General features: G+C 42.9%; 1 long non-coding RNA gene across 1 annotated transcript in view; it reads left to right on the top strand.

The window, feature by feature from the left end:
• LOC135100074 (uncharacterized) overlaps window positions 1–25,889 on the top strand; it is a 115,476-nt gene that overhangs the window by 208 nt on the left and 89,379 nt on the right. Inside the window, exons 1-2 of the long non-coding RNA XR_010268519.1 lie at window positions 1–819; window positions 20,983–21,064. The exon at window positions 1–819 is cut by the window's left edge and continues 208 nt beyond it. This is a non-coding gene — a long non-coding RNA (uncharacterized LOC135100074). The remainder of the gene's footprint in view (window positions 820–20,982; window positions 21,065–25,889) is intronic.

Raw genomic sequence — 25,889 nt, 5'->3', positions numbered from 1 at the left:
GTACTTGTGCAATTATGGACCGTGTTAAAGTAATAGTAACAATAGTAGTAGTAGTAGTAGTAGTAGTAGTAGTAGTAAGTGGAAAGAGTCGAACGTTTCATGGTTAAGTAAACAGCAAAGAAATTAAAAGAGTGCATGCATTCATTCATAAAATCTAACCTCTTTCATCGCAAGACCTAAACTAATCTTAAAGAAAAAAAAAAGTGAGTAGATCGCAAGGATGCCAGAAAAGTCAGGATTCGAGACTAACTTATTAAAGTAATTAAAGAAAGTAGAAGAGTCTGCATTGATAGACATATTCAGTCATAGCTCGTCAGGTAACAAACAACACGAAGCTAAGTCAACAGCAATATTCAGAAGTCGAGAAACATACCGGCACTTCTTTCCCTCGTGTTAAGATTTCCCTCAGTCTTAAGTACGTCAGGTAACAGGAGAGATTTAAAGTATAAGAGTACCAATAGATAAGACAAAGATCCAATCACATTCATAAATCGACAAACATAACCCCATATCCTTCCTCTGTGTTCCCTTTTCCCTCAATCTAAGTCCACAGGTTAACTAAGAATCTGTCAATCAGGTTTCGAAGGGAGACTATAAGCAAATCAAAAAACTTCAGACTCAGGAGAAAAAAACAAAAACAAAAAAAAACACAGTGTGACTAAGTACAACAAATTACTCGTCCCCAGATCACGACTATACAAGTTTACATCCACAAGAACACAAGGGAAGCTGCAGGGAGCCATCAAGCCTACACGTGGGAGTCCCTGTACCAAGACTAACAGTTCCGTAGCGAGCAACTTTACAGCCACTTGAGCAGAGGTAACCCAAGCAGATTAGGAAGCAAAAATAACACCATCATCTGTGACTCTAAGTAATTTGGGGTACCCCGGAAGCAGGGAATACTGAATAAGTGTATGAATAGACAGGAATTAAGGTACGAAGGAGATAAAAAGGGCGAGAGGTTGTAAAGATGAAGCGAGAGGGAAAGAGAGAGAGAGAGAGAGAGAAAAAAAAAACAGTAATTGAAGGAAAATGAGTAAATGAGAGGAAAGTATCACAGATTAAAGACTTGGGATTAGAAGAAGAGGTGAAAGGAGTTAGAAGAGAAGAAAAAATGAGAAAATAATAATAATAATAATAATAATAATAATAATAATAATAATAATTTAGTATACCAACAACAACAGAACGAAGAAAGAGGTAAATAAAGAAGAGGAGGAGGAGGAGAAGGAAGATTACGAGTATAAGAAGAGAAAGCAGGTTGAAGAGAACCTATCATGCCCTCAACGAAAACATGCTAAGCCCTTCCAAAAAAAGCATACAATGACAAAACACACACACACACACACACACACACACACACACACACACACACACACACACACACACACACACACACACACACACACACACGCAGACCGTCCCTGCTTTCCCTCACCTCGCCTCGCCTCGCCGCGCCTCACACATCCTGCCAAGCGCTCCTACCTCGCTTATAATTACACCGCCAATTATCCAGAGCGATCATTTTCCCCTCGCCACGTCCGCCAGATGCGTGCCCCTTTTTACGATCTGTTTTGTCCATCCTGTCAGAGGTTTTTGAACGAACGGGGACGCCAGCGGCAGGAATGCGGAAGACAGCCATCCACTTGTTGATAGAAAACGTGTCATTTCTGCTCCGTTTTCTGACATGTAAGTCACGTGAGCAACTACGCTATTTTATTGGATCATTCACCTTTCTCCTTCCTCCTTTCATGTTTTTTGTTGTTTCTCGTCCTCCTCCTTCTCCTCCTTGTTATTCTTCCTCATTCTCCTCCTTCTTCTTCTTCTTCTTCTTGTTCTTTCTTCCTCGTTCTCCTCCATCTTCTTCTTCGTCTCAGTCTTTTTTTCCCCCTTTTTTTCCTGGTCTCGCGTTAGAAAGCTGATCAGTATACAGAGTTTTAAATGAAATCAGGCAAGCATGCAAGTCTTCACACCCAAGATTTCCACGCCATTCAACCTGTTTTGCACCTCAGGGATATAAAAAAAAATAAAAAAATAAAAATAAAGTTAGGAACAAGTGCTCATCATCAGACCAACACTGAACTCACTCGTTCGCAACACCTGCTCTGCTTCTCCCTTGTGTTGGTGTTTATTTTTTATTTTTTTATTCCTCTCCTTGTATTCGTTTTTCTTTTCTTTCTCTTCCGTCTATTTTTTTCTCCTTGTATTCGTCTTTTTTTAATTCCTCTTCCGTTTTTTTTTTCTTTTTCTTCTCCGTCTCCTCGTATTCGTCTCCTTTTTATTCCTCTTTTCGTCTCTTCTTCTTCTCCGTCTTCTAGTATTCGTCCTTTCTTTCATCCATCTTCCGTCTCCTGTTCTTCGTTTCCTTGGGTTCGTGTTAATGTTTATCGGCAGTGCTCGGCGTGCCTGGCGGGGCGTGGCTGCTAGTCCCGGCCCGGCGCAGGTAGCCAGGCGTTAAAATTGTCCGTGTTTTCGTTGCAGTTGCGGTGTTGACAAAAAAAGTTGTTCTAGGCTATAATCTTGGTTTAATCGTTCACTACTGATTGACGGTACTCCTGCTACTGTTACTGCTGGGGAAATTATGATTGCTTGTGGTGCTACTACTACTTTTACTACTATCACTACTACTACTTTTATTGCTAATGCTGCTACGACTGTTGCTGCTGCTGCTGCTGTTGATACTACCACGTGAATATTATTGTTTTGCTTATTATTTTCATTCTGAATCTTGCTACTACTACTACTACTACTACTACTACTACAACTACTACTACTACTACTACTACTACTACTACTACTACTACTACTACTACTACTACTACTACTACTACAGTACTAATTATTTCCCATATATTTTTTTAATCTTATTCTTACTACTCCTCACCACCGACACCGCCATCGCTACCACTGCCACTACTACTACTGCTACTATTACTACTACTACTACTACTACTACTGGTGCTACTACTACTACTACCTCACCCACCACCACCACTACTACTACTAGCCGCACCACCACCACTATCACCACTACAACTACTAGCTTCTTCCCATTCTTCTTACTGCGCAATTCCTCCGCGGTGCTTTGGAACACAACACGGGAAGTGGCGCCATCTGCACGCGCTCGCCTCAACTTGCCACGTGGCCACCGGGAGAAAGGAGGAGAACTTAAGGTCGCGTACGTAATAAACTGACCTTGGTAAGCTGAACCTTCTTAGTACTCTCGTAATGTTCACTAGGTATTTCCCTTGTGACAGACAGAGAGAGAGAGAGAGAGAGAGAGAGAGAGAGAGAGAGAGAGAGAGAGAGAGAGAGAGAGAGAGAGAGAGAGAGAGAGAGAGAGAGAGAGAGAGAGAGAGAATTTCTCCTAAGATTCTATATCATGTTTCTCCTTTTTCTTTAATTGCGTTGTATTTACATGCGTTGAGTCACGTCTAGAGAGAGAGAGAGAGAGAGAGAGAGAGAGAGAGAGAGAGAGAGAGAGAGAGAGAGAGAGAGAGAGAGAGAGAGAGAGAGAGAGAAAGTAGGAAAGCAAGGTCTATGAGATAATGGAAGAAGAAAAAAATAACAGAGAGAGAGAGAGAGAGAGAGAGAGAGAGAGAGAGAGAGAGAGAGAGAGAGAGATATATATATATATATATATATATATATATATATATATATATATATATATATATATATATATATATATATATATATATATATATATATATATATATATCCCCGGCATTCTCTCTCTCTCTCTCTCTCTCTCTCTCTCTCTCTCTCTCTCTCTCTCTCTCTCTCTCTCTCTCTCTCTCTCTCTCTCTCTCCCCCCCCCTCCTCCCCCACGCACTCGTCCGCCGCCGCCGCTTCGCAATGACCAAGAGATAGAAAGTTTGCCAGAAAAGGTGAGAGTCATTGTGGTTAGTTGCTCCTTCCTTCAGCTCGATACTTTCCTTCCCCCCTGAAGAAATCATAGCAAGGCGCCAGGAATGTGAAATAGACGACGTAGGAGTAACAAAAAACTATAATGAAAACAAAATAGAAAGTCACGTTGCTTTTATGCCAGACATTTTTTCTATTACTGCTGAGAGAGAGAGAGAGAGAGAGAGAGAGAGAGAGAGAGAGAGAGAGAGAGAGAGAGAGAGAGAGAGAGAGAGAGAGAGATTCAGAAGCACTATATCTCATCCGTGTAAAGACAGCAAGAAAAAAAAGTAAAGAAAACAGATTATTTTCACTCTTCCCACATCATCATCAACAGCACAGAGAGAAAATAAATAAAAGAGAAAAAAAGAAAGGAAAACGAGATTCTTTCCCACTTTTTCGTAAGGAGAGAGAGAGAGAGAGAGAGAGAGAGAGAGAGAGAGAGAGAGAGAGAGAGAGAGAGAGAGAGAGAGAGAGAGAGAGAGAGAGAGAGAGAGAGAGAGAGAGAGAGAGAGAGGGGAAGAAAAAATAGAAAAGACATTTTAAAGTAGGCGTTTTTTTTTTTTTACGTGGCACCTTCAGGAGTAAACAGTGACTCAGTTTGATATTACTAAGATTTAAGTCCTGAAGGGGAAGAGGAGAGGAGAGAAGGAGAGGAAAGAGGAGATGAGGGGAGAGAAATGATACGTATTGGGGAATATTATGGGGAGGAACACAGGAGCGGACATACGGGTGAAGGGGAGGAGCTAGGAGAGGGGAAAGGGGTGAGAGAGAGAGAGAGAGAGAGAGAGAGAGAGAGAGAGAGAGAGAGAGAGAGAGAGAGAGAGAGAGAGAGAGAGAGAGAGAGAGAGAGAGAGAGAGAGAGAGAGAGAGAGAGAGAGAGAGAGAGAGAGAGAGAAGGTTGAAATCCCAGGAACCGTCCCTGTTGTTTTGTCCGGGTGTAGCAATGAGCTCTCTCTCTTTCTCTCTCTCTCTCTTGCACACCCACCCACCCATCCACACACACACACACACACACACACACACACACACACACACACACACACACACACACACACACACACACACACACACACACACACACACACACACACACACACACACACACACACACACACACACACACACACACACACACACACACACACACACACCTGCCTCACGTGACGTCACAGGTTGCCGCGTGCTCTCACCTGTAAACAAAGAAAATGCACAAGTTAGTCAAGGAAAAAAGCAAAAGGTGTGTGTGTGTGTGTGTGTGTGTGTGTGTGTGTGTGTGTGTGTGTGTGTGTGTGTGTGTTCTTTTTGTTGGTGTTGTACTTGTTGTTGTTGTTGTTTTTGTTGTTGTTATTATTATTATTATTATTATTAGAGAGAGAGAGAGAGAGAGAGAGAGAGAGAGAGAGAGAGAGAGAGAGAGAGAGAGAGAGAGAGATACAAACATATACAGAGACAGAGACAAGAAAGAAACACACAGAAAGAATGAAAAGTAATACAACAAGAACATTAAAAGATACACACACACACACACACACACACACACACACACACACACACACACACACAGCTGGATAATTTGCACCCCAGAATTACAAGCTGTGCCTAATGGGATTAACTCAAAGAAAGGAGAGGGAACAATAAGAAGAGAAGACGAACATTCTTGCAATTTTCACGGTGCTTGCAACTAACGATTCTTTTAAAACACCACGATTGTAATTACCTGAGAGAGAGGAAAAGAGAGAGAGAGAGAGAGAGAGAGAGAGAGAGAGAGAGAGAGAGAGAGAGAGAGAGAGAGAGAGAGAGAGAGACGCCAGAGGGGTAACCTAAGGGGAAAGGGGGGTGAGGAGGTGGGGAGGAGGTCAGGTCAGAGCACTTTTGATGGCCCGCGGGAGAGAGAGAGAGAGAGAGAGAGAGAGAGAGAGAGAGAGAGAGAGAGAGAGAGAGAGAGAGAGAGAGAGAGAGAGAGAGAGAGAGAGAGAGAGAGAGAGGTGTAGCAGATATAGACAGTCAGATAGTCAGACAGACAGACAGACAGACAGACAGACAGACAGACAAAGATAGACACACAAATAGGCTGACAGACAGAGAGACAGACAGATAGACAAGGAGAAAGAAAAGAGAACAGGAAAAAGGTGAAAGAGTTCAGGGAAAAAAATATAGGATGAGGAAAGGTGTGTGTGTGTGTGTGTGTGTGTGTGTGTGTGTGTGTGTGTGTGTGTGTGTGTGTGCGTAGTTGCAAGATGATGATGATTTGCAATGGAGAGAGAGAGAGAGAGAGAGAGAGAGAGAGAGAGAGAGAGAGAGAGAGAGAGAGAGAGAGAGAGAGAGAGAGAGAGAGAGAGAGGAAGTAATAAAGTAAATAAACAGGTGGAGGAAAGAGTGAAGAGATTGAATGAAGGGGGTAAGGAGAAGGGAGAGGGAGGGAAAACGAGGAATAGGAGGAGGAGGAGGAGGAGGAGGAGGAGGAGGAGGAGAAGGGAGAAAGGGAAGCGGAAACGAAAGCAAGTCAATCAGCAATGCTCCCACACACACACACACACACACACACACACACACACACACACACACACACACACACACACACACACACACACACACACACACACACACACACACACACACACACACACACACACACACACACACACAGCTGTTCCCATCCATCCCTTTACCCTTCTTTCTAAACACGCACAGAAACACCAACCAACTCGCACACACCTTTCCAAAAACAACACCAACATCAAGAAGAATAACAAGCACTAATGAAGCCAAAGAACCAAAACAGCAGAGATAATAAATACACCCCAAGATACATCACACCTGCGCTCATTTTCTCTCCTAATTGAGCTCGCCTAACTGTGCAGCGAGGGTGCAAATGAGTGGCCTGAATAACCTCGTAATGAACTCGACTGGCTGGGGTGGAGGAGCGCGCCTGGGGACATGTTAGGGAGGCAAGGTATTGTGTGCGTTCTTCCTTGGCTCACCTGGGGCCATTCAGAATGGTGGGGTGGCAGGTAAGGGTCTGGATGGGTGGGGGTTAGCAGGGAGAGAGAAAGATGGGGTGCGGAGTGTAAGGTTGTGGAGGGAATTGAGGGAGTTAGGAAGCTTGTAAGGGAGATAGAGATGAAGGGATGTGGAATGGTGGGTGTGGTTGCAGATGGTCTAGAGTTAGTAGGGAGAGAGAAAGATGGAGTGTGGAGAGTAAGGCTGAGGAGGTATAGAAGGGTTAGGAAGCTTGTAAGGGAGATAGGGATGAAGGGATGTGGAGTAATGGGTTTGTAGTGAGATGGCAGTTAGTAGAAGTAGAAAATTCAACGTGTTTGTAAGATAAGTATAGAAGTAACGATATATTAGGAGAGCGAAGGAAAGTAGGAAGTTCAGGTGAAAAGAAGAAGGGGAGGGATGAGAGGAGTGTGGGAGGGAAAAAAGTAGGAGGGTCTTGGAGGGAAAAAAGGAGGGTAACTTAAGGAGGGGCACACAACTTGATTGACAGCCAAGCAGGAAAGTTGGGTTTTTTGGTGAAGAGGAAAGAGGAGACGGAGGAAGAGGAGGAGGAGGAGGTGGTGGAAGAGGATAGAAACTCCCGCTGGTATGATGTGGAAACGGGTAGCTAAGGAGAGAGAGAGAGAGGCAAAGGAGGTTTAAAAAAAAAAGAAAAGGAAAAAGAAAAAGGAAAATAAAAGAAAGAATCATAAGCTTCATAAGAATATAATATAACAACAAGTGGAATTCGGTGAAGTGAACTGAACTGGAGGAAAATTTGTGGCGGCACAATACCGTTGGATAAGGAAGAGTGTGTGTGTTTGTGTGTGTGTGTGTGTGTGTGTGTGTGTGTGTGTGTGTGAACAATATACACTCCTCCAATGACACACCTATTGCTACCTGTACTGATCATAAACCTTAGGTAATTTACATGTTTTGACAGAGACACGTTCAATAGGTGGGGAGGTGAATAGGAAGGCAGGCTGGGGAGGTAGATTGGTGGGTAGGTGGGAGAGGGGTAGGTGGGTGGGTGGGTGGGAATGCGGGGCCCCTGAGGGAAGGATGGGGAGAGGGAGGCAGTGGAAAGTGGAGCACAGAGAGGCGGGAACAGGATATAGTGGTGGTGGTGGTGGTAGTGGTGGTGGAGGAGGTGGTGGTGGTGGTGGTGGTGATGGTGGTGGTTCATCATTATGTATCTGCACTTGTTAATGAGAGAGAGAGAGAGAGAGAGAGAGAGAGAGAGAGAGAGAGAGAGAGAGAGAGAGAGAGAGAGAGAGAGAGAGAGAGAGAGAGAGAGAGAGTAGTCAAGCAGGTAGTCGAGTATGAAGAGAGAAAGAAAGAAAGAGAAAAAAAAATCAATCAATAACAAAGACACTTGTAAAATAAGAGAAAAATTATACACTACTTTAATTTTCTCTCTCTCTCTCTCTCTCTCTCTCTCTCTCTCTCTCTCTCTCTCTCTCTCTCTCTCTCTCTCTCTCTCTCTCTCTCTCTCTCGTCGTGGAGAAAGAGAGAAAAGAGGAAGGGAAGGGAAGGGAAGATGGGTAATGGGGAGGGAAGGGGGAGGAGAAGAAACCCCCCTTCAGTAATAACCTTCAACCGTGGCCCCTGTGGTTAGAGAGAGAGAGAGAGAGAGAGAGAGAGAGAGAGAGAGAGAGAGAGAGAGAGAGAGAGAGAGAGAGAGAGAGAGAGAGAGAGAGAGAGAGGATGACAAATTCCAAATGCTGTCCTAGTTAAGAGAGAGAGAGAGAGAGAGAGAGAGAGAGAGAGAGAGAGAGAGAGAGAGAGAGAGAGAGAGAGAGAGAGAGAGAGAGAGAGAGAGAGAGAGAGAGAGAGAGAGAGAGAGAGAGAGAGAGAGACTGCAGATAAGAAAGAAAGCAAAATAAATAAATGTAGAAAAAATAAAGAAGAAATCAAATCAACGTTCATTTATTATAACTGACAGTCAGCATTTATAAATCTTTAAGTGACCCGTTGCTGTGACTGACTTGTTGACTGACTGACTGACTGACTGACTGACTGACTGACTGGCTGGCGTGCCCTCAGGTGACTAACTGTACCTGACAGAAGGGAATGATAGCCAGTAGCCACGACTTATTTGCCTTGACTGACTGACTGACTGATTGACTGATTGACTGACTGACTGACTGACTACTGACTGGTTGGGTGCCTGCCTCCTGCCTTCTCGTCCATCGTGGTGGTATGTTTTCTCTCTCTCTCTCTCTCTCTCTCTCTCTCTCTCTCTCTCTCTCTCTCTCTCTCTCTCTCTCTCTCTCTCTCTCTCTCTCTCTCTCTCTCTCTTTAATTCAGGTTTGCTTTTGTTTTATGTCTATATATATTTTTTTTTTTGTGTGTGTGCGTGCGTGTGTTGGTGATACGGTACCAGAGTAACTGTTTATGACCGCTAATGAGTGAGTGGGTGAGTGATTCGCTGCGTGGTGAGTGGTGAGGCATCCATTTTTATTGTATCAGAGTTGCGTGTGTCTTACTGACTGACTGACTGACTGACTGACTGACTGACTGACTGACTAATGGTGTGACTACGTGGTTTGGTGAATAAAGTGTTAAGTTTGCCGTTTTCTCTACTGGATTTTTGACTGAAATTGTTGTTATTCTGGGCTGTTATTTGTGACTGACTGACTGACTGACTGACTGAATAAATGACTGACTGACTGAATGACTGACTGAATGACTATGTGGCTTCTTAAGTGGTTTTGGCTGGTATGTTTAACGTTCCTATTTATCCACCGACTTGCTGACTGCGTGTGGTTATTTTTGCTTTTCTACGGACTGACCGACCGACTGACTGAAGGATGGACTGACTGGGTGGGTTGCTAAATGCCTGAGACTGTTGTGTTTAAATATTACAGTTTTATCTACTGGTCTGCTAACTGAAATTATGGTTATTTTGAGTGTTTTTCTACTGATTAATTAATTGACTGACTGATTGACTGACTGGCTGACTGACTGAATGACTGGTTCCCCGTCTTACTGTCATGGTTTGTTTGTTTGTTTGTTTGTTTTATCTTAATACTGACTGACTGACTGATTAGCTAACTGATTGACTAGCTGACTTTCTGATTGACAAGGTTATTATTATGTGTTTAGTTTAGTAATTAGGGTGATTGGGTAACTGAGTGACTTGTTTTAGTATTTGATTGGCTGGTGAAATATTCAAATTTGCTGATTGACTGATTGATTTACTGATTAATGAAAAGTGGTTGACTTATTAAATTAGGAGAAAACTGTGTCGTTTGACTGACTCACTTGCTGGCTGACTGACTGATAGATAGACTGATTTTTAGTGAATGAATGTCTGACTGAGTAACTAACTGCTGCTGATTAGTTGACTGGCTTGACAGACTGTATTATTTAACTGACTGACTGACTGACTGACTAAATACATCTGATTGACTGGCAAACCAACTCACTTTAACTGATTTCTATAACTAACAAACTGACTAATTCTACTGACTAATATAACTAATTCATCTAACCTTTTGACTTAGCTAACTGACTGACTGACTAAATACAAGTCACTGGCTCACTCACTCTACCTGACTTCTATAACTAACAAACTCACCGATTTAAAATATCTAACATACTAAACTGCCAATTTGACTTAACTGACTGCCTTACTGAACTAATTGACTGACTCACTGCCTGCCTGCCAGCCTGCCTGCTTGCTGAAGTGAGCGGCGTGGCTTGTCTCGCTCCAAAAGGGACGCTGATGACTGCCAGCTCAACGACTCCACAGAAATTTCCTCATCGCAGCATTTTTCCCTCCCCGCCTCCTCCTCCTCCTCCTCCTCCTCCTCCTCCCACACGTTGCATCATTCCCCTCTCACTTCATTCCCCTGACACGTCATTCCCTCGCAGGCGTCATTCTTCACTTGTTTGTCTCACTTAGTTTTTTTTTTTTTATTCTTTTCCTCTTCCTTTCTTCTGCTCAGTGATTTTTTTCTTTTATTTGTTTTTTTAGTGTGTTTTTTTTTTGCATTGATGTCCATTTGTTTGTTTTCTTAAGTATTTTTATTTTTCATTAGTTAGTCTTACGTATCTTTTATATTTTTTTTCTTTCTGTCCAGTGATTTATTTATTTATTTTTTAATGTATGTCTCTTTGTATTGATGTTCATTTGTTTGCCTATTTTCAAAGCGGTTCTAACTCTTAACTTGTTTGTTTGATTAACCCTTTTTTTATTATTATTTATTGTTCTTCCTTCTGTTCAGTGATTTCTTTTTTCTTTTTTTTTATGTTGATGTTCAGATGTTTGTCTATTTTTTTAAAGTAATCTAATAGTTTATTGTTTGTTATTAAGTTAAGGTCAGTCAGTCGGTGATTTACAACTTCATGTGCTTCTATTTTATTTGTTAATTTCATTCATGTATTCATTTTTTTCCCAAACCATTATGATCGCATGCTTATTAATTTCATTCATTCTTTAGTCAATCATTTCCTCATCTTTCTTCATATTTATTCATCACTATTTACTTAATTCCGTCACGTTTCTTCATTCATGGAGTTCTTTCCCCACTCCATTCATTCTTCAGCGGGTTATTTCCTCTTTGACCTTTCCCTTAATCCTCATTCTCCTTTTACTTCACCCATATCGCTTCAATCTCCAAATTCTTTCCTTTCCTCAGCTTCCTTTCGTTCCATTCCATTGCTGATCAAATTCTGGAACGACGTTTTCAGCTCAGTAATCCGAAGAAGTGGCGACAGATGCCTCTATTATATCGCTGCCAAATACACAATGTAGCTATCATAAGAACACAACAATACAAGAAAAAAAGGAAAGCTAAAAGAAGCCATCATACCTACACGTGGCATTCCCTGTATATGACACGCCTACTTAGTTCCATCTATCACTGCCACTGTATCTTCCTTCTAGCCGCTTAAACCCCGGAGACTTTTACTCCCCGCCTCCCCACACCTGGTCAGCGCTGAGGACATTCCCCTCAACTCAGCACGCCCTATGCAAACCGCGGCCAGCTGAGAGAAAGTAAAGTAAAACAAGAGGGAAGAGAGAAGAGAGAGAGAGAGAGAGAAAAAAAAAAAAGATAGATAGATATTAGGTTAAAGAAAAAAAAACACACACCACTCATCCAATATTCATCCATCATATTTTTGTTATTTTCTTCCCACATGCACGTTCCTCCTTCCCATCTCCCTCCCATCCCTCTTCCCTCCTCTCCTGTGCCTCTTTCCTTTTCTACATTTCTCCTGGTTTAGTAATATTTCTCCCTTCCCTTCCCTCTTTATCCTTTTCTCTTCCTTCCTCCACTCCGCCTCTCCCTCCATCCCTCCATCCCTCCATCTTTCCTTGCACTCCTCCTTTTCCCAGCCTCAATAAAAATTCCCTTAAAGACACTCCTAATTACTCCCCCACTCCTATTATCACTCTCCACTCCCTATTCATATTTCCTTCTATACTGTGGGTCATTTGTCTTTAATATCTTAGTGTTGATTGGTGTATTTAAATCAAACAGACTAAAAATGATAATAATTCTTGTATAATAGCCACTTGTGTCTTCTCGTAAAGATCCTACACCTACTTTTCCCTCCCTATCCACTCTTAAAAAACTATTGCTCCACCTTCCCTCCACTACCACCATCACTCCACTTCTTCAAAAATGACCTCTGATATCAACATTTATCCACCCGCATCCACTGGTATCCACTTGTAAACACCATCCGACTCATCTACTTTCCCTTCCCTATCAGAGCCTAAGAACTGCTCACCCACCACCACCACCACCACTACTCCCCGCCATCCGTCACTCCGCCGCAGCTCCGCCTCGCCACGACTGCCAGGTAGTGGTTAAGCCTTGCCCAATTTCTGCTTGCTTTGCTCGCCTTGGTGAGTGAGGTAAGACGAAGGCGAGAGAGAGAGAGAGAGAGAGAGAGAGAGAGAGAGAGAGAGAGAGAGAGAGAGAGAGAGAGAGAGAGAGAGAGAGAGAGAGAGAGAGATTGAAGACAGAACGGTGATTAAGACGACAGTTGGTCTGCTAAGAGGCGGTAATATTCAGCTCAGTTCTAATTATTTTTTTGCTTGCTTCTGCTTGCTCTTGGTACCGGAGAGAGAGAGAGAGAGAGAGAGAGAGAGAGAGAGAGAGAGAGAGAGAGAGAGAGAGAGAGAGAGAGAGAGAGAGATATTGTCCATCGTAATAGCTGTGAGTGAATTGAGTGTAGGAAGAAATTATATATATTTTTCTGGAGCAACATTTGGCGCCAGAGAGAGAGAGAGAGAGAGAGAGAGAGAGAGAGAGAGAGAGAGAGAGAGAGAGAGAGAGAGAGAGAGAGAGAGAGAGAGAGAGAGAGAGAGAGAGATTGTTGATGACTTACAACTAAGAAGTAACCAGTGCGTGGAGGATGATTGTGGGAGGAGGAGGAGGAGGAGGAGGAGGAGGAGGAGGAGGAGGAGGAGGAGGAGGAGGTGGAGGAGGTGGTGGCGGTGGTGGTAGAGAAGAAGAAGAAAAAGAAGAAGAAGAAGAATCAATGTTTAGATAGAGAATGGGAATGACAGTGGGGATGAGGAAGGGAAGATGAAGGAGTAGGTATAAAGAGGAGGAGGAGGAGGAGGAGGAGGAGGAGGAGGAGGAGGAGGAGGTAAATAGGAGAAGGGAGGAAGGTAGGAGGTGGAAGAGCGGCCACTTATCAATGTCACTACTACTACTACTACTACTACTACTACTACTACTACTACTACTACTACTACTACTATGTCTACAACACCACAGTTATCATTAACCAAAAGACAATTCATATCATTCTTGCATCAAAATTGCCATCATCATTATTGTTGTCATTATTATTATTAAGAGTAACAGGAGTGAGAATGAGAAAAAAATGGGGAGGAGGAGGAGGAGGAGGAGGAGGAGGAGGAGGAGGAAGAAGACGAAGACAGGAAGTAGAATTAGGGCTTAGAAGAAGAAGAAACAGCAACAACAACAACAACAACAACAACAACAACAACAACAACAACAACAACAGCAGCAACAGCAGCAACCACCTTCACCACCATCATGCGGGCTGGAAAGAGGGCGTGGCGAACCCCATGACTCTCTCTCTCTCTCTCTCTCTCTCTCTCTCTCTCTCTCTCTCTCTCTCTCTCTCTCTCTCTCTCTCTCTCTCTCTCTCTCTCTCTCTCTCTCTCTCTAGGACCCGTCTATTAAGTATAAATTATAGTAAGATATGTCAGTCGCGTCTGTGAGCGTTGAGTTTATAAACTGGATTAATGATGACGATGACAGTAATAGTAGGAGCAGCAGCACCAGTTGGAGCAGTATTATTATTCTTACCATTTTATTGTTATTATTATTATTATTATTATTATTATTATTATTATTATTATTATTATTATTATTATTATTATTGTTGTTGTTGTAGTTGTAGTAGCAGTTGTATTAGTAGTAGTAGTAGTAGTAGTAGTAGTCTTAGTGCAGCAGCTACAACAACAACAACAAAAACAACAACAACAACAACAACAACAACAACAACAACAACAGTAATAATAACAGCAACAACAGTAATAATAACAACGATACTACTACTACTACTCATAGCAGCATCAACAACAACAACAACAACAACAACAACAACAACTACAAAGACAACAACAACAACAAAAAAATACCACCACGAACAACAGCAACATCAACAACAGCATCAATAATAACAATAAACACGAGCAACAAGATTAATAGGAGCGACGTCAGCAAGGAAGCAAGGAAGCAAGCAAACAGGCAGCCGAACACCAGGCTGGGACAAAATTATCCCTCCCGCTGGTGGCCGGCGGGCGGTGGGCTTAAAGGGTAGACGCTGATGGTCCCGATAACGTCAGTCTGCCCAATTTCCAAAACCATGCTTCTGGAAATTATTTTGGTATGATTATAATTTTGCAGTTTTCTATCACTTCCTAATTCGCATGTTTTTATATGTATTTATATTTTATTTTCCTATATTCTTTTTTTTTTTTTTGCTATTTTTATTTTGTTCTAAGTCTTTTTTTTCCTTTTTTGGTTGTTACTTTCTAATTTGTGTCTTTTTTCTCGTTTTTTTTTCTTATTTTGATCTATTTTCTTTCCTCTCATTTTTGTTTAGTCTCCATTTTTCCTTTTTTTTTTATTTCGTTTTATCTTTACTTGTCTGTTAGCACCTGTCTGGGATTTATTCATTTATTTTCTGTCTCTTTTCTTCAGTCTGTCTTTCTTTCTGCTTTTGTTTGTCTATGAAACTACATGTCTGTCTGTCAGTCAGTCTCTCTAGTTCTGTTTTTCTCTCCTTTATTTTTTTTCTGTCTGTGTCAAACATTCTCTCTCTCTCTCTCTCTCTCTCTCTCTCTCTCTCTCTCTCTCTCTCTCTCTCTCTCTCTCTCTCTCTCTCTCTCTCTCTCTCTCTCTCTCTCTCTCTCTCTCTCTCTCTCTCTCTCTCTCTCAAGTCACTGACACCTGCTGGGCCAGATACAGTTACCGGGGGAGGCGGGGGGAGGGAGGGAAGGGGGTGCAACAGGTGAGAAGGCAAGGTTGGGGGGTGAGAAGTGGTGGGGGGAGTGGTGACAATTTTAAATTCCCCCACGTAATGTTCCCTCCCTCTTCCCCCTTCCCCTCCACCTTCCCTTGCTTATATCCCCCTCCCGCTCTCTTCCTCGCTTTTCCTCCTCCTCCTCCTCCTCCTCCTCTTTCTCCAACCTCAAAATTTCTTTCCCCCTCTTCTTATATTTCTTTTACACTTTCATGGTGTTATTGTTATTCACATTTTTTTCCTCCTTTCCCCTGTTCTTATTTACTGCCTTTCTCTTGCTTACTTCTTTCTCAACCATTATTGATTTCTTTCTACGTATATTCCTTTTTTCGTTTTTCGAGTTGCTGTTGTTTGTTTTTATTTTTTTGTACGTCTCCTTTCTCGTCTAGTCAATATTTCTCTTCTCTTCATTCTTAGCAGGTTGTGTTGTGATGAATTTTGACAAGGCTCATGAGATTAATAATTTCGCATAATAAAATAGTTTCCCTTCTTTACTGTCATAGATCATTGGAGTTTTATCGACCGGTAATTTCTCTAATGGGTCGTTTAAATTATTGCTTGACTCCGCCTTTTTATTCTTTTGCGAGTTAAACTTTTTTTTTTCTTCGGTCTTGGCGGCGTTATCGTAAGCTAATGAATCGTTCTTTTTCCTCTCAGCAAAGTAACTCGATTTAAGCATCATGTGTTTGCGATTTTATCATTCAAGTTTAAGTGAATTTATTGATTTTTATTGCCACGTTTTATGTTCAAATGTTGCCTCGCATTTGTAAAGTCATTATGAATCTCTCTTTGCCTTCAAGTTTTTGTTGCAAACTTTCCTCCTCCTCATCCTCTTTTTCTTCTTCCTTCTCCCTAATTTTCCTCTACCTTTCCTCTTCCTCCTCCTCCCCCCTTGAGCGGCAGGTAACCCGCTATTAGCCAGCAGGTAGCATTAAATGGCAGGTGAGAAGGTGCGGAGGTGGAGGGAAAGAGGAGGAAGGTGGGTGGGAAAGAGGAGGAGGAGGAGGAGGAGGAGGAGGTGGTAGAGGGAGAGAAGTTGTGGGGAGCGAGAAGGCGAGAAATGAAGGTGTCAAGAATGGAGAAGAGGAGAAGGAGGAGGAGAAGGAAGAAGGCAGAAGCAGAAGAGGGGGAGAGAAAAAGAGGAGAAGGAGGGGAGGCAAAAAAAAAATAAAAAGAAAGAGGTTGACATGAATGAACAGGTTGTTTTTGTTGTTGTTGTTGTTGTTGTCGTTGTTGTTGTTGTTGTTGTTGTTGTTGTTGTCTATACCATTTTTTTCGTCATCTCCAACTATTGTTTCTAAAGAGAGAGAGAGAGAGAGAGAGAGAGAGAGAGAGAGAGAGAGAGAGAGAGAGAGAGAGAGAGAGAGAGAGAGAGAGAGAGAGAGAGAGAGAGAGAGAGAGAGAGAATTAGCAGCAGATTGCATACACTTTCCTTGTCTCACACCTGCTGACTCTCACGTTATGACTGGTGCTAAACATCTGCTGACTGAACCAGAGCACACTGCAATTCTTCGTCCTTCTTATTCTCCTCTCTCTCTCTCTCCACCTCCCACTACTCCTCCTCCTCCAACTGGGCCTGCTCCTCCTCCTCCTCTTCCTCCGCCTCCTTAACTTCTTCCATTATTTTTGACGTGGACAATGAAAGCAGACCATTAAACGTCATATATCTGAATTTCCAAAAGGTGTTTGATTAAGCTTCCTGTGAACGATTGGCCAATAAACTGCTGACACATGGCATCTCTGGGACCATTCACCACTGGTTTCCTCAGCGGCTACAGAGGGTTGGTTTAAACACAAGTGGGATTCTTGGCAGCTACAGAGAGTGGTTCTGAATACGAGTGGCACGATAGTTACTTTCTGGAACGCTACAAAGAATGGTTTTAAACACGAGTTACCTTCTAAGCGTCAACAGAGTTGTTTTAAACACGAGTGGTTTTCCGAACCGCTACAGAGAATGGTTTTAAACACGAGTGGCTTCCTTGTAGACTACATGCGGTGGTTCTAAACGGCATTTTCTCCACCTGTCTTGCTTACTGTGCGCAAAAAGGTGACGTACCCAAGGGATGCATTCTTGGCCCTGTTCCGTTTTTGTTTAGGTTTAATGGCATTGATGATGGGGGTCACTTGTAAAAATATATGAATTTGCCAATGACATGAAAATTGCCAATACAGTAACTACAGCACTTGAAGCAGAGGAACCTTGCAATCACAGCCCGAGCAATATTACTCCCCTGAACCTGTAAGTGCCCGAAGGAGAATTTTACGTTGATAAATGAAAAGTATTACACGACGGACGCAGCAACGATTATGTTCAGTGTGTGTGTGTGTGTGTGTGTGTGTGTGTGTGAGTGTGATGAATGGCCAGAAAGTTTGCGAAGTGGAGGAGGCGAAGGAAAAAAAAAGTATCTTGGAATCTTAATATCCAGCGGTGATTTAGAGCCAGCCAGCGTTGTTCAGAGGCTGCCTGGACCGTTAACAAATTGATGGGCTGCATCGGACGTGCCGCCAATGATGAATAGCAGCAGCAATGAGATCACGTACTCCTCTGCCTCCCCTGTTATTGGTGCTGTTATCGTTATCATTATTACCATTATTGTTATTATTATCATCATCGTTTTTTTTTGTGTGCTCTTGTTTTCTTGAAGTAATACTTGTTGTGTTTGTTGTTGTTGTTGTTGTTGTTGTTTTCCTTCTCCTTCTCTATTATTATTATTATTATTATTATTATTTTTACTACTACTACTACTACTACTACCACTACTACTACTACTACTACTACTACTACTACTACTACTACTACTACTACTACTACTACTACTACTACTACTACTACTACTACTACTACTACTACTACTACTACAGTCATCACCATCGTCACAGTATTCATAACTACTTAGTGGTGGTGGTGATCATTATGTTACTGGTGGTGTCAGTGATGATATCTAGTAATGGCGGTGGTGGTGATGGTAGTGGTGATGGTGGTAGTGGTAATAATGATAGCAGCAGCGGGAAGGAGAGAGAGAGAGAGAGAGAGAGAGAGAGAGAGAGAGAGAGAGAGAGAGAGAGAGAGAGAGAGAGAGAGAGAGAGAGAGAGAGAGAGAGAGAGAGAGGGAGGAAGGGTGGATAGGAAAGACGTGAGGAGTTATACTGTAATCTTCTTCTGCCGTTTTGGTGTCCCTGTCTTCCTCCTCCTCCTCTTCCTCCTCCTTTACCTATTCCTTCATTTATTCTCCAATTCTTTCTTCTCCTCCTTTTCAATAATGTCTGTTTCTCTCAGGCGTTTTTTCTCCTCTGTGTCTCTTTCTCATCTCTCCTATTCTCCCTCTCCTTCTCTCTCTCTCTCTCTCTCTCTCTCTCTCTCTCTCTCTCTCTCTCTCTCTCTCTCTCTCTCTCTCTCTCTCTCTCTCTCTCTCTCTCTCTCTCTCTCTCTCTCTCTCTCTCTCTCTCTCTCTCGCCTTCCCTCCATCTTTCCTTCTCCCTCCCTCTCATCTTCCTCCTTTGGAAGAAACGTATTACTGGCTCGGAATGGGGTTGAATGCCTCCTTGTCTTCTTCCTTGTCCTCCTCCACCTCCTCCTCCTCCTCAGCTCTCTCTTCTTTGTTTTCTTTGTCCTTCATATCCTCCTTTTTTTCTTCCTTCGTCTTTTCTTTATCTTTCCTATTTTTTATCTTCTTCGTTTCCTTCTTCTTTGTTTTCTTCTTCTTCTGTTATGTCCTTTTCTTAATCCTCCTCACTCTATTTTTTTCTTCCTTTCATCTTCCTCTTCTTCCTTTTTCTAACCTCTCTTGTTCTACTCCACCGCCACCACCACCACCACCACCACCACCACCACCACCACCACCACCACCACCACCACCACCACCACCACCTCCTCCTCCTTCTTCTCCTTCTCCTCCTCCTCCTCCTCCTCCTCCTCCTTCTCTTCCTCCTCTTTGTTTACCTGCTACCTCATGATGGACTCGAAAGTGACAGCCTGATTGGTCCTCTCAGCGAGCTCCCCCAGCCAATCACAGGGCGTCTCTCAGGGGTGAGGGGGGAGGAGGAGTGGGAAAGTGGGAGGGAGTAGGGGGTAGTCCGCTGTTGCACCTGATTTTTTCCACCCCACCGATAATTAGTTGACGGGATTACCTGGGGGAGGGGAACGATAGCGGTGTTTTTTGAGGGAATGATGATGAGCGGCGGTGGCGGCGGTGGTGGTGGTGGTGGTGGTGGTGGTGGTGGTGGTGGTGGTGGTGGTAAAATTGGTGATGGTGCTGGTGGTGGTGTTTGTGGTGTGACTTTTGGCAAAATGATATAGTTCTTAAGAGTAAGGAGGAGAATTTCATATCAGGTTGAGGTTTAGAGAGAGAGAGAGAGAGAGAGAGAGAGAGAGAGAGAGAGAGAGAGAGAGAGAGAGAGAGAGAGAGAGAAAGATCGTCAAGATGAAATAAGCGAGGTAGAGGAGTTAGCACAGAGGAAAAGAAAAGCGAGGAAACTTTTAGGTTTGGAGGAAAAGAAAGAGAGGAGGAAAAATTATTAGTTTGGATTTGCAGGAGAGAAAGAAATGAAGAGATAATGATGAGAATATGAAGAGAAAATAGAAAAAAAGAGAAAGGAATTAAGAGAATAGGACAAGTGTAAGAGAGAGAGAGAGAGAGAGAGAGAGAGAGAGAGAGAGAGAGAGAGAGAGAGAGAGAGAGAGAGAGAGAGAGAGTACAGGTAGAGGGAGCGTGAGTAAGCTCTCTTCCTTTGCTACGGTCGCCGGCCATTGACTCTTACAGCTTCTGGGGGAACCTTTGTTTCTCTCTCTCTCTCTCTCTCTCTCTCTCTCTCTCTCTCTCTCTCTCTCTCTCTCTCTCTCTCTCTCTCTCTCTCTCTCTCTCTCTGGCAACCACGGGAATTTTGACGCGGCAGTAGGAAGTTAGCGGAAGTTGAGCTGCTGTAACTGTACAAATACCTTCGATGGCCCTTTGGAATCCACGGAGCCTCCCTCATGTACGTGTCCCTTTTGTAACTCTTCCTTTTTTCATGCCTAGAGTATCCGCACGCCTTCCTCCTCTTCTTATCGCACGCCTGTCTTTTATCTTCCGTCTGTTTATTAGCCGTTCCACTCCTCCCGCATCAGTTATCGGTCTTTTTATCTCCGTTCGCTCCTCAGTGTCAGTCCGCGCTCTTATTGCATCATATATTGGTACACGGTTATCTTTTATGCGCCTGTCTGTGTTTATCTTCGGCTCCTTTCTGTTGCCAATGGTCCTCTCTCTCTCTGTATCCCCGGCTCGTCGTTTATGTCATTTTGCCGGTTGTGTGTTTTTTGAAGTGCATTTTGTGGCGTCTTTCTCTGCTGTTTATAAAAGAGTTTGCCTCCTTTTTGTGTGTGCGTCCTATGAATATATCTACTTTTTACCGCTTATCGGGTTCTGCTCCTTTCCTCTCCTCTTCCCCCGCTATTTATGCGTATGATAGTTTCGTCACTCTATCTACTTGTCTATTTCAGGAGATAACATTTTCTCACTTCCGATATTTTAAACACAGTATGCGATCTCTACTCACTAATCAAATCTCGTCTTCTTCTTCTCTCGTCCTCAGGTTGGTGACCGCCGCTGCTGTTACAATGGCAAGGGCTGGGACGCGGCGAGGCAAGGCAAGGCGACGCAGGATGGCAAGAGATGTGAGTTGGGTTGTAATGGTGGGGAGAGGATGCAGGTAACAAAACAGATGGGAAGGTTGGGATGAAACCGAGTGAGGTGTTGTTAGGTGATGTAAGAGCTGGAGTTAGGATGATATGTGGGGTTCAGTGTGATTCGCTTCCTTTTGAGGTAGAGGGAGATTAATGTGGGTAGTAGCAGATTGCATAGGGATACATAGGTAGGAGGAAGAGACCCTAGATGTATTTGGTTAGGTTGGAAAGAATTTTAAACAGAAGGATAAATTGAAATACTTAAAAAAAAGACAAGATTACATAAATCGTTTTTTTTTATTATTTTCTTCTATTTTTTGCGAGAAGAAATACTAAAGGGCATACGAAAGAGAAAGATATAAGAAAATGTCCAAAGCGAAACAGTAAAAACGAAACAGATGAATAAATTGAAAAGAGGAAGCGAAGAAACGATAGAATATAACGACTATTTTACGTAAAAAAGAATATTAAAAAGCAGACGAAAGAGAGAGGAAAAAAAAAACGACTAAAACGAAACGGCATGGAAAAGAGAAAAAAAAGAACGAACAGAAAAAAAAGACGAAAGACAAAATCAGACTATTTTTTTTTAGTTTTTACTGAGGAGAATGTCAACAAAAGCCACACAAATGAGACTGACAAAAAAAAACAAAAAAAAACAGAGAAAATAGGAAAGCAGGACGAGGCTGAGGCAGGGATAGTAGGAAAGGGGCGGGAATAGTGTGAAGGTCGCAGGCAGAAGGGCAGGTAGGCAGGCAGCACACAGAGAAGGAAAATTATTAGGTAAGAGTGAAACAGAGTGGGAAATGGTAGGAGGAGAGGAGAATTACGTGGGGCGTGGCAGAGAGAGAGAGAGAGAGAGAGAGAGAGAGAGAGAGAGAGAGAGAGAGAGAGAGAGAGAGAGAGAGAGAGATTGGGTGGGGCATGGCCTGGGAAGAACTGAGGTACGTACGTAATTCAGCCTTGACCTATCAGAGAGAGAGAGAGAGAGAGAGAGAGAGAGAGAGAGAGAGAGAGAGAGAGAGAGAGAGAGAGAGAGAGAGAGAGAGAGAGAGAGAGAGAGAGAGAGAGAGAGAGAGAGAGAGAGAGACAGAGAGAGAGAGCATTTCCTCATTGTAAACACGATTCTCACTCCGGCAAACAGCAAATGTGTGCAGTAAATTATATAAAAAAAATAAGTTAGTACGTGCCTTTATTTGGACACGAGAGCAGACGTCCGCCCAAGAGAAAGAAAACGGGAGAAACTAAACAATAAATTTAACGACGAGACGGGACGAGAGAGAGAGAGAGAGAGAGAGAGAGAGAGAGAGAGAGAGAGAGAGAGAGAGAGAGAGAGAGAGAGAGAGAGAGAGAGAGAGAGAGAGAGAGAGAGAGAGAAAAATCAGTTTATCATGGTGTTCCTTCTTTTTTCTTCGTATTATCTTTCGTCTTCTTCTTCTTCTTCTTCTTCTTCTTGTTCGTCAAATGCTAATGTGTTGGTCGCTACCCTAATTCGACATTATCCTTGAGACAATTAATCTGATTGTAGCGAAGAAGAAGAAGAAGAAGAAGAAGAAGAAGAAGAAGAAGAAGAAGAAGAAGAAGAAGAAGAAGAAGAAGAAGAAGAAGAAGAAGAAGAAGAAGAAGAAGAAGAAGAAGAAGAAGAAGAAGAAGAAGAAGAAGAAGAAGAAGAAGAAGAAGAAGAAGAAGAAGAAGAAGAAGAAGAAGAAGAAGAAGAAGAAGAAGAAGAAGAAGAAGAAGAAGAAGAAGAAGAAGAAGAAGAAGAAGAAGAAGAAGAAGATGCTATTCTTGTTTATTCTTTGTTTGTATTTTTTATTTATTATTGATTGTTGCTGATCTTCTTTTATCTTTCTTCTCCTTCTTTCTTCTTTCTCGTTTATCTTTCTTGTTATTTTCGTTTTTTTTTGTGATTTTGTATTTTTTAGTTTTCTTTTGTTTTTCTTCTATCTGTGTTCCTTCTTTGGTCTTATTTTATCCTCTTCTTTTCTTCTCTTTATCTTCTACCTCCTCCTCTCTCTCCTCCCCTTCTTTATTCTACGCTCCTCCTTGTTTTCCCGCCCTAACTGTGGGGAAAATTGAAATAGATGAGGAGGAGGAGGAGGAGGAGGAGGAGGAGGAGGAGGAGGAGGAGGAGAAGAAGAAGAAGAAGGCGAGGAGGAGGAAAGGGGTCTCAAATAAAACTGTGGGAGAATAAATCAAAACGAGAGAGAGAGAGAGAGAGAGAGAGAGAGAGAGAGAGAGAGAGAGAGAGAGAGAGAGAGAGAGAGAGAGAGAGAGAGAGAGAGTTGCAGGGGGAGGGGAGTGTGGGCAAAGTAAAAAAAAAATAGACGCAAAAAATGAAGGTGATTAACTGGAAAAAAAAAAAAAAAGGAGGAGGAGGAGGAGGAGGAGGAGGAGGAGGAGGAGGAAGAGCGGGCCAGGAGGGAGCTACCGAGGACATTGACTCTAGCAACCCTGACTTGAGAAACTGAGGAGCTGTTGCTGGAGGGGAGGAGGAGGAGGAGGAGGAAGAAGAAGAAGAAGAGGAGGAGGAGGAGGACAAAAATTATTGACGTAAGAACAAGGAGAAAAAAACGAAGATGATACTAAAATAGGAAACAGTGATTTGGCAGAAGAGAGAGAGAGAGAGAGAGAGAGAGAGAGAGAGAGAGAGAGAGAGAGAGAGAGAGAGAGAGAGAGAGAGAGAGAGAGAGAGAGAGAGAAATTATATGAAAAAAAGCATGTTTCTCTCTCTCTCTCTCTCTCTCTCTCTCTCTCTCTCTCTCTCTCTCTCTCTCTCTCTCTCTCTCCCGTTATGTCGCTCCGTACCACAGGACGCGACGCTTCCGGTCCAGGGACATGTTTGGGTCCAGCAGGAAACTTCCATTCCGGTCCCCTTTGCTTCCCTTTCTCTTCCCTTTTTTCCCTCCCTCCCATCCTCCTCCCTTCTCTTCCCTTCTCTTCCTAATTTTTCCCTCTCTAATCCTTCCCACCATCTTTTATAGCAGCGTCTTCCATCATCCCTTTCCCTCGACCTTAGTAAGAGGAGGAGGAGGAGGTAAGGGAGGAGGAAGAGGAGGAGGAGGAAGAAGTGGTGTTGTAACGTCTGGCTTCGACAAAACAATGGAGTGAGTGGTGGTGGTGGTGGTGGTGGTGGTGGCGTCGGTGGTGGTGGTAGTGGTGGTGGTGTGGATGTGTATGCTCCAGTGCTTGTATCAATAGAATTTACTGCAGAAGTGGTGGTGGTAGTGGTGGTGGTTAGTTAGTAGTAGCAGTTGTAGTAGTTGTGGTTGTGTTGGTGGTGGTGGTCCTAGTGGAAGGTATGGTATTACTCTTAGTAGTAGTAGTAGTAGTAGTAGCAGTAGTAGTAATTTTAGTAGTAACAGTAGCAGCAGATATGATATACTCGCAAGCACGACATCTGGCGCGCACACACACACACACACACACACACACACACACACACACACACACACACACACACACACACACACACACACACACACACACACACACACACACACACACACACACACACACACACACACACACACACACACACACACACACACACACACACCAATGTAGCGTCGTGAGCAGTGCGGGCGATGAGAAAGTATCTAGGTTATAATTTTCTCGCGTGGCAATTTGGTGAGTTTGTTAGAAGCGCGATGAGCGGCCGGTGTTTCTCTGGCAGTGTCTTCTTTTTTCACTCTCTTTTTTTCTTTTTGTAGTGGAAGCGAACCGCGGACTGTTATGTTTTCTTTGCGTGTCGAAAGTAGATGACGTGTCTAATCTATTACTTTTATGTCTTATAGGAAAAAAAAAAAACTTATGAAAAATAAATTGAGCCGAAGTATTTTTTGAGCTAGATATTTTCTCTCTCTCGGCTATTACAAAAATACATTACTTTTTTTTATGGCTTTGCTCGTAGTAGATGGAAAAAAAAAAGGTTAGTTTTCTAGTTAAAAAAATGGGTATCTAGTCATCTACCTAGTAACATTAAAAACTAACATATTTCCTTCCTTTATCTGTAATAGATGAAAACCTAGACAAATTAATTTATCTATTACTTAGAAACTCCGTAACTATTCATCAAAACACACACACACACAAAAAAAAAAAAGTCTCCATTTGTCTCTAGGGAACACTAAATTAAACTCTCCCTTCAGCAAAAGAAATCCCTTAGCGCATTCACTTCCCTGTATCCTAAAACTTTTATGGCCGCGCGTCTCACAACCTTAGGAACGCCACATTACAAGTATATTTTCTCCACGTCCTCGATGAAAACCTGCAGCACATTAACTTTTCTACTTTTGAAAGATACGCCCCGTCAATTAATTTCTCCACTTCCTAGAAACCACGTGACTAAGCAACTTACAACCTCCCGACTGCTTAAAATGCACGATTTACGGCTGAACGGATCCCGCCGCGGCACGAGGAGGAGGAAGAAGAGGAGGAGGAGGAGGAGGAGGGGAAGAAGTAAGAGAAAAATCCTGTAGCCGATGAATAAACACTGTAGAGGTAGGTTACTTAAGCCCCACCGTGACCGCCTTCCTTCCCCCACTTCTCCAGTCTCCCTCCTTCTCCTCCTCCTCCTCCTGTAGTCAGCGGCGGGGGCGAGTTTCCTTATCTCCACGTAATCACTTTTAGCGCCACTCCATTAGCCAAACGTGTTCTTGAAATGGAAATTCTTTGTAGTGTACCTGCAGTCCCCGTCTCTTCCTCCCTTCCCTCCCTCTCTATCCCTTCCCTCTCCTCTCCCTTTCTTCCTTCATTCCATGTCCTTTATTACTCCCATCTCCACTTCCTATAAGCTGGTATTTGATTTTTTTTTCCT

The sequence above is a fragment of the Scylla paramamosain genome, chromosome 4 (genome assembly GCF_035594125.1).
Source record: "Scylla paramamosain isolate STU-SP2022 chromosome 4, ASM3559412v1, whole genome shotgun sequence".
NCBI lineage: Eukaryota > Metazoa > Arthropoda > Malacostraca > Decapoda > Portunidae > Scylla > Scylla paramamosain.
This window is presented reverse-complemented; position numbering and strand designations above follow the sequence as displayed.